Source organism: Loxodonta africana, chromosome 10, assembly GCF_030014295.1.
Source record: "Loxodonta africana isolate mLoxAfr1 chromosome 10, mLoxAfr1.hap2, whole genome shotgun sequence".
Lineage (NCBI taxonomy): Eukaryota > Metazoa > Chordata > Mammalia > Proboscidea > Elephantidae > Loxodonta > Loxodonta africana.
Genome location: NC_087351.1, coordinates 27,525,174 through 27,533,244, shown reverse-complemented (window position 1 = coordinate 27,533,244; position 8,071 = coordinate 27,525,174). Strand labels below are relative to the sequence as shown.

At 41.1% G+C, this 8,071-nt stretch overlaps 1 pseudogene; it reads left to right on the top strand.

Moving 5' to 3' along the window:
- Positions 1 to 427: 427 nt before the first annotated feature.
- Positions 428 to 1,504, top strand: LOC100677014 (olfactory receptor 4F3/4F16/4F29-like; annotated as a pseudogene).
- Positions 1,505 to 8,071: the final 6,567 nt, after the last annotated feature.

Below are 8,071 nucleotides of genomic sequence, written 5' to 3'. Positions count from 1 at the left end.
GTCAGTGACATCTCAATGGCAAGTAACAAAAGGTAGATAAATGGACACAAGAAATTAAACGTCATCAGTGTTAAATACAAGTCAACTTGGTGTTAGAGAACAGCTTCACATGGCAGTCACCAACTTGTCTGTGTGCTAACAATTTTAGGGTCCATAATCATATGAGGTCAGATGTAATGCCAAAGTGTAGATGTTGTTGTAAGGTGCTTGTGAGTTGGTTCCAACTCAGATAGAACCTATGTAAAAGAGAATGCTTAAGGTCCTGCGCCATCCTCACAATCGTTGCCATGTTTGAGCCCATTGTTGCAGCCACTGTGAACATAGGCTTTCATAATTTTGACTTTTATCCTCTATTTTATTAACATAACTCTCGTAATTTATATTTTTTTCTATTCTCCTCTTTTAGGTAGCATTGCTGGCAAAGTCAATGGATGGAGCAAATCACTCTGTGGTGTCAGAGTTTGTGTTCTTGGGACTGTCCAATTCCTGGGAGATCCAACTTGTCCTCTTTGTGTTTTTCTCCATGTTTTATGTGGCAAGCATGATGGGGAACTCCCTTATTATGTTCACTGTGACTTTTGATCCTCACTTACACTCCCCCATGTACTTCCTGTTGGCCAATCTCTCCTTCGTCGACCTGGGTGTTTCTTCTGTCACTTCCCCCAAAATGATTTATGACCTTTTCAGAAAGCACAAACTCATCTCCTTTGGAGGCTGCATTGCTCAGATCTTCTTCATCCATGTCATTTTTGGTGTGGAGTTGGTGCTGCTGATAGTCATGGCCTTTGACAGATATGTGGCCATTTGTAAGCCTCTCCACTACCTGACCATCATGAGCCCATGAATGTGCATCTTCTCTTTAGTGGCAGCCTGGATGATTGGCCTTATTCACTCTGTGGCTCAACTGGCTTTTGTAGTAAATTTACCTTTCTGTGGCCCCAATGTATTGGACAGCTTTTACTGTGACCTTCCTGGACTCATCAAACTGGCCTGCACAGACACCTACAGACTGGAGTTCATTGTCATGGCCAACAATGGATTCATCTCTGTGGGTTTCTTCTTCATACTGATCATTTCCTACATCATCATCATTCTCACTGTTCAGAAACACTCTACAGCTGGTTTATCCAAGGCTCTGTCCACACTTTCAGCTCATATCACTGTGGTAGTTTTGTTCTTTGTTCCTTTGATATTCTTCTCTACATGGCCTTCTCCTTCCACATACCTGGGTAAGTTTTTGGCCATTTTTGATGCATTTCTCACTTCTTTTCTGAATCCTATCATTTACACATTCAGGAATCGTGAAATGAAGGTTGCAATGTGGAGAGTATCCAGACAGCTAGTGAGCTACAGGAAGATCTCTTAAGTGATGGACTGTATTGTGAAGAGTCCTCATTGACTACTGAAGTTCTGCTGTTGGTGGTCAAACTCACAGAGAAGCATATCTTTGCCCTACATTTGGTTGATTATCTTGACACTGTTATCGAGCCTTTTGCTTCTTTCACTTGGGAATCAGTGACATTTGCTTCTAGAAAACAGAGGAGTTCCAGAGAAAGTCTTTATGAACCAAAGATTGTAATAATCCTGTGGATTAATTCCTAAGGAATAATACTTATAAATAGTACTTAATAGCAATACAATATTAGGCAGGCTTTTTTAAAGCCTTCAGAACAGGGAGACATCTCCCTCTCTTTTCTTTTTTTAAACAGTAATCTGTATCACAGATAGAAATTCCTGGGAGTGCTTAATGGAAAATTTGCTAATAGAGAACTGAACCAAGCCTTTTTACTGCAATCTGCTGGTCGCCATGCCCCGCCCCGCCCCCACTTTGAGTCTGTCAGGGCTGTGCAAGGAGGCCAGAACTTTTAAGAGCTCACACACAGGAGTTCAATGTGTATGTACGTGGGTGCAAACTGCGTGAGGTGTTCTTGGAATACAAAAGAAAACTAGGAACACTCAATGTTTTTTCCCCCTGATGAGCAATATGCTATTTAAAGCTATTACATTTTTTTTTCCTTTTCCTCCTTTTCCTCTTCCTTCTTCTTTACCTTGAGTTAGGAGGTTTTCTTTGTATTCTCTCCCTTCTATTGGAATTCATTTCCTTTCCTTCTTCCCATTGTCCCTTTTGTTCTTTTGTCCTTCCCTTCATAACCTCTAACCACCCTTTATCCCGCCCCTTTTAAATTGCTCTATTATCACGAGGCTTCTTGTTCTAACGGACTTGTGTGTGTTGTTCACAAGGCCTCAGTTGTGGAGTGTGAGTGAGGGGAGAGTGGCTAAGTGGTAAGGGGAGAGTCACGTAAAGCAGTGACTTACATATATATATATGTTAAAAAAAATAAAAAAAATATTTTTACTGAACTTTAAATGAAGATTTATAGAACAAACTAGTTTCTCATCAAACAGTACACACATTGTTGTATGACATTGGTTAACAAACCTGCAATATGTCAACACTCTCCCTACTCAACCCTGGGTTCCCTATTACCAGCTTTCCTGTTTCCCTGGGCTGGTTTGCCCCTTAGTCTTGTTTTGTTCCACGGGCCTGTTCAATCTTTGGCTGAAAAGTGAACCTCAGGAGTGGTCTCATTACTGAGCTGAAAGTGTGTCCGGGGACCATACTCTTCAGGGTTTCTCTAGCCTCTCTCAGGCCAGCAAGTCTGGTCTTTCTTTTTGAGTTAGAATTTTGTTCTACATTTTTCTCCAGCTCTGTCTGGGACCCTCTATTGTGATCCCTGTCAGAGCAGTCAGTGGTAGCTGGGCATCATCTCATTGTACTCGACTAAGTCTGGTGGAGGCCGTGGTAGATGTGGTCCATTAGACTTTTGGACTAATCTTTACCCTGTGTCTTTAGTTTTTTCATTCTTTCTTGCTCCCAAAGGGGTGAGACCAGTGGAGTAACCCAGATGGCCGCTCACAGGCTTTTAAGACCCTGGACGCTACTCACCAAAGTAGAATGTAGAACATTTTCTTTATAAACTCTGCTATGCCAATTGAACTAGATGTTCCCCAAGACTATGGTCCCCACAGCCCTGAGCCCAGCAATTCGGTCCCTCAGGGAGTTTGGATGAGTCTATTCGAATCTGCCAGGTGCTCCTCGGAAACTCTATGGGGCAGTTCTACTCTGTCCTATAGGGTCGCTATGAGTCGGAATTGACTTGACGGCACTGGTTTTTTTTTTTTTAATTGGAGCTGCCATGGCCTTTGGGTTTTTTGGGGGGGACTGTGGCCTTGCCTTGTACAGGTTGTGCTGGCTTCCCCAGTTTTGTGTACTGTCTTACCTTTCACCAAAGTTACTGCTTATCTTTTGTCTATTAACTGTTTTTCCATCTTTACCTCTCCCCTACCTGGTAACCATCAAAGATTGTTTCTTTTTGTATGTAAACCTTTTCATGAGTTTTTACAGTAGTGGTCTATGCAATATCTGTCCTTTTGTGATTGACTTATTTCACTCAGCATAATGTCCTCCAGATGCATTCATGTTATGAGATACTTCACAGATCCATTGTTGTTCTTTATTGTTGAGTTTATTGCTGTCATTTTGTAGAGCTTTTTTTGGTGGTGCTAACGTTTTCTTTGCACCTCTTACTCTCCTGTGCTGAGTTCCTTTTGTTCGTGGATTTCTTTTGTTTTTGTAGATTTTGTTTTTATTGAGACTGTTTTTCTTCTTTACTGTGATGAGTAGGTTTGTTAACTTTCTTTGTGGTTACCTTGAAATTTACCCTTGTCTTCCTGGGTAGTAGGTTCCTATTATTACTTGGTACCACCTTGCCTTCCTCTCCATTAGAAAGTTCTATATCTATACCGTTTATTCCCTCTTTTATTGTTCTAATGTTGTTGTCATTTACAGATTAACTGCTCTGGTTCCCTGTTGCAATTCTTTTAGTCTTGAATAGTTCTCGAGAGTTCATTTCCTACAGTGGTATCTGGCTGGTACACTCTCATGCTCTAGATTCAGGCTGTGGTCTAATGTTGTTTGTTCTCAGACCAAATGATCCCTTTAATAATTCTTGTAAGTTTGGTTTGGTTTTTACATATTACCTTAATTTCTGTTTATCTGGAAATGTCATAATTTTACCATCTTTATCTGAACAAAAGTTTTATAGGATATATTATTCTTGGTTGGCAATTTTTTTTCTTTCAAGGTTTTATATATGTCATCCCATTGCCTTCTTACCTGCATGGTTTCTGCTGAATAATCAGAGTTTAGTCTTATTGTTTCACCTCTGTGTGTGACTTTTCATTTTTCTTGACTGCTCACAGGATTGTTTCTTTGTCTTTGGTTTTAGCAAGTATGACTATGAAATGATTTGGGTTTTTTTGGGGGGGATCTATCACATATGGGGTTAGTTGAGCTTCTTTAGCGGTCAGCTTTTCATCATTCATGATATTAGGCAAGTTTTCTGTCAGCAATTCTTCAAAGATCTTCTGTGTGTTTTCTGTTTTCTCTCCCTGTTCTGGAACTCCGATCATTCATAAATTTTTGCTTTTGATTGTATCCCACATAATTCTCAGGGTTTCTTCATTTTTGTTCATTCTTTTCTCTGATTTTTCCTCAGAGTTGTAGCCAAGTGTTTGTCTTCAATTTTGCTGATTCTGTCTTCCGTTGTTTCAAGTCTGCTTCTCGGTTCTGAAATCTTGTTTTTTACCCTTTGGATTTCTAATTGTTGTTTTTGTATGATTTCTGGTTGTGAATTTATTTTGACATTTTGTTCCTGTATTACTTTCCTGAATTGTTCCATTTTTTTGTCTGTGTTTTCCCTGAGTTTGTTTGCCTTTTCCAAAAATTTGCCTATTTTTTCCTCATTTTTGTCTGCTTTTTGTATCAACTCTTGGATTGCTCTGAATATTAGAGATTTGAACTCCCTGTCAGGTAGTTCTAGTGTCTTTTCTTCTACTGGAAAGTCATCTGGTGTTTTAGCTTGGATGCCTACTGGACCCATCCTGTGTGTTTTTTTTTTAATATATGTTTTGATATTGTCTGCTGTCTTCAAGACATTCAGTAGTTACTTTCCTCATTTCTTGATTGTAGCTTTGTTTGTTTTGTCCTGCTTTTTTGTTTTATTTGGTTATGTCTGAGCAGGTGGGCTGTATGTTCTTTGTTTTTTGCTCCTCTGTAGTCACGATACTTTTCATTTCCTTGTCCAATGGGCAGGGCCAGTCATTCAGGTATTGTGCAGCAGTGCAGGTCCAGCTTAAGGGGAGGGGCTGGGATGGGTGGTTTATGGCATGTACTAGGGCCAACAGGGTGGGCTAGGGGTCAGTGCTGGGAAGGTTCCAGTAGGCCATGCCTGTGCTGCTCAGAGGTGTAAGCATGGTACAGGTAGGTAGGAAAGAGGGGGGAGGTTGTGATGGGTGGAGCTAGTAGGGATATGGGAAAGAGGAGAGAGAGGAGAGAAAAACAGGAGCCAAAAACAAACAAGCAAACAAAGAAAGAGAGAGAGAGAGAGAAAAAAGAGCACTAAGGGAGCTTCCCATGGGAGTGGAGAGATGAGAAACAGAAATGGAGAAATGCAAAAGTGGGGGGGGGGGGAAGAAAAAAGGAAAAAGAAAGAAAAAATAACTAGATAAAAATTTGGAAAAGAAAAGCCCCCAGGAGTCCCAGAGTCCACTGGTGGGGCTGCTAAGACCAGGGAAGTGGCTCCCAGGCTGTGCAGTATAGCCTGGCTAGACAGAGTATAGATCACACACAGCACCAGGTATTCAGGAGACAGGAAAAGAAGGGAAGTGTAGAGAGACAAGAACTGAGAAATGACGAGAGACAGAAAGGTAAAAAAGAGAGAAAAGAAAAAGAAAGAAAGAAAGAAAGAAGAAAAAAATGCCCCCAGGGATCCCACCTACACAGCTGTGTGGATTGTGGAACAGGCTATTAAGCCGTACAGTGCAGCACAGCTAGAAGGGGCTCCCAAGGTACAAAAAGAAAAAGAAAACAAACGAAACAAAACAGAGAAAAGCAAAGGAAAATAAAAAAAAAAATGCCTCAGGGATCCCACCAGTGTGGTGTCACGGCTGGGGGAGTGGTTCTCCAGTCAATCGTGGCTTCACAACCTTTCAAGAAGGAGCAAAGATGGTATTCCAAAGAAAAGAGGGGGAGGTGGTAGAAGGCACAGGAGAAACCCAAAGAGACACAAAAAACCAACACCAGCTCAGGGGCCCGCCCAGTGTGGGTAGGGCAAATCCAGGCAGCCTGAGGCCAAAACAGTTGCTTCCTGGTCAAGAAACTGCAGCTGGCTGGAAGCAGAGGAGGCTGAAGGGGAGAGGGCAGAGGTGGGGCTAGGAAAGTGTATATCGCTCCTTACCGGGTGCTCTGTCTCCTGCTTGGAACTTCGTGAAGCTCCTTTCCTGTTCTCCCTGTCTGGTGATGTCCAACGTGGGTAGGGCGAACTCAAGCAGCATGAGCACTGCACTTCCCAGCTGGCCGAGCCACCACAGCCAGCCAGGAACCTTGGAGGTAGAGCAGCGGGGAGACAATGGGTGGTGGGAAAGTGTGTATCGCTGGTTACTGGGTTCTCTGGCTCCTGCTGGGAGTTCCCCGAAGCTGCTTTCCTATGCTCCCTTTCTGCCGATCCCCGCAGGAGTCCAAGATGGTGGATCTGTGCTTCCTCAGCTGATGGGGCCCTTCACAAGTATCTGTCCTTACGCTCTGTCCTCTGTCAGTTTCTTATTCCGTTTGGTGCTTGGCTAAGTTCTCTATCTCTTCATTTGGCACTTCAGGTTACAGGAATGATATTTTTCTGTGTTTTCCTGAGTTTTTCAGGTCTTTGCTATGGAGGGACAGTGTGAAGCTTCTGTCTATGGCGCCATGTTGGCCGGAAGTCGACTTTCACACTTTTTGACAGTGACCATAGTAAGGAATATAGTATCTCCTTTCCCACACACATACACAACCTGAACAAAGTTTCAGATAACAATATTTGTCTTTATGAAATTTTCTCTTTAATTTTTCCTTTACTTTTCTTCTCTCTGTCCCTCACTTCTTAAAAACTCTGGTCACCACCCATTCATTTGAAGATACTGTTGGGCAAGTGCATAAATTATATCTTGTTTCTCTTTGGTTTATATGAATAAAGAGATAAGCAAATTAGAAAATAGTCAGTTGCTAACTTAGAGAAAATGTGTTTGTTGGGCTAAATGACCGAGGTGCTCAGTAGGTAAAAGCAAGTGTTGAACTCCCTGATAAATTCCCCGCAGGACTTAGGATGGAATGTTCTGTTTATCTCCACTAAGCAGCCCCTTTGCATTCACTATGGCCTACTAAATATCTCTGGTCTCCTTCTCCATTTTAATATTTTTCTGAATTTGGGTCTAATCTTGGGAAGGCAAATCAAAAGCTTTGTCAGAAATGACTGGTCACTTGTATGAGATGCTAGTGTAAGTATTACAGGTGTCTGAGAGCAGGAATATTTGTAGCATAACTACCTAGTAACCTGCATGGCAATACATTTTAAAGTAAACATAGCAGCATGAATTTTATCTCTTTCATAGGTATTTAAATATTTTATTTAAATAATAAAGCTCATAATTTCAGACAAAATACAAAATATTATTCTTGTAGGCTCCAGAATATCTGCTAACTAGGAAGATTACCCAGAAGGTAAAGAATAACATTTATTGCCTCTAATTGAAAGCAGAATAAATACACTTCAATAAATTTGTAGTGTTATTATTATGCAGAGAAAAGTCTCACTTTAATGATTTTTGAAAATAAAGCATTCCTAATATTTCAATAAAATAAAGACATCACAGCTAAGCTGTGCAAATTTTGCCAAATTTTAACACATTTTATTGCTTCTTTTCAAATTTATTATTTAAGCTACCATAAACCAAAAGCAATTGCTGTCGAGTTGATTCTGATTCATGAAAACCCCACATGTGTCAGAGTAGAACTACTCTATAGGGTTTTCAGTGACTAAGTTTTTGGAAATAGATTGCCAGGTGCTTCTTTTGAGGTGCCTCTAGGTGAACTGGAAATGGCAACCTTTTGTTTAGCAGCCAAGTGCTTCAGTTGTTTACACCACCCAGGGACCCTAAGCCAAGGCCAGTGGAATTCTCCTCCTGAAAACCTTCTATA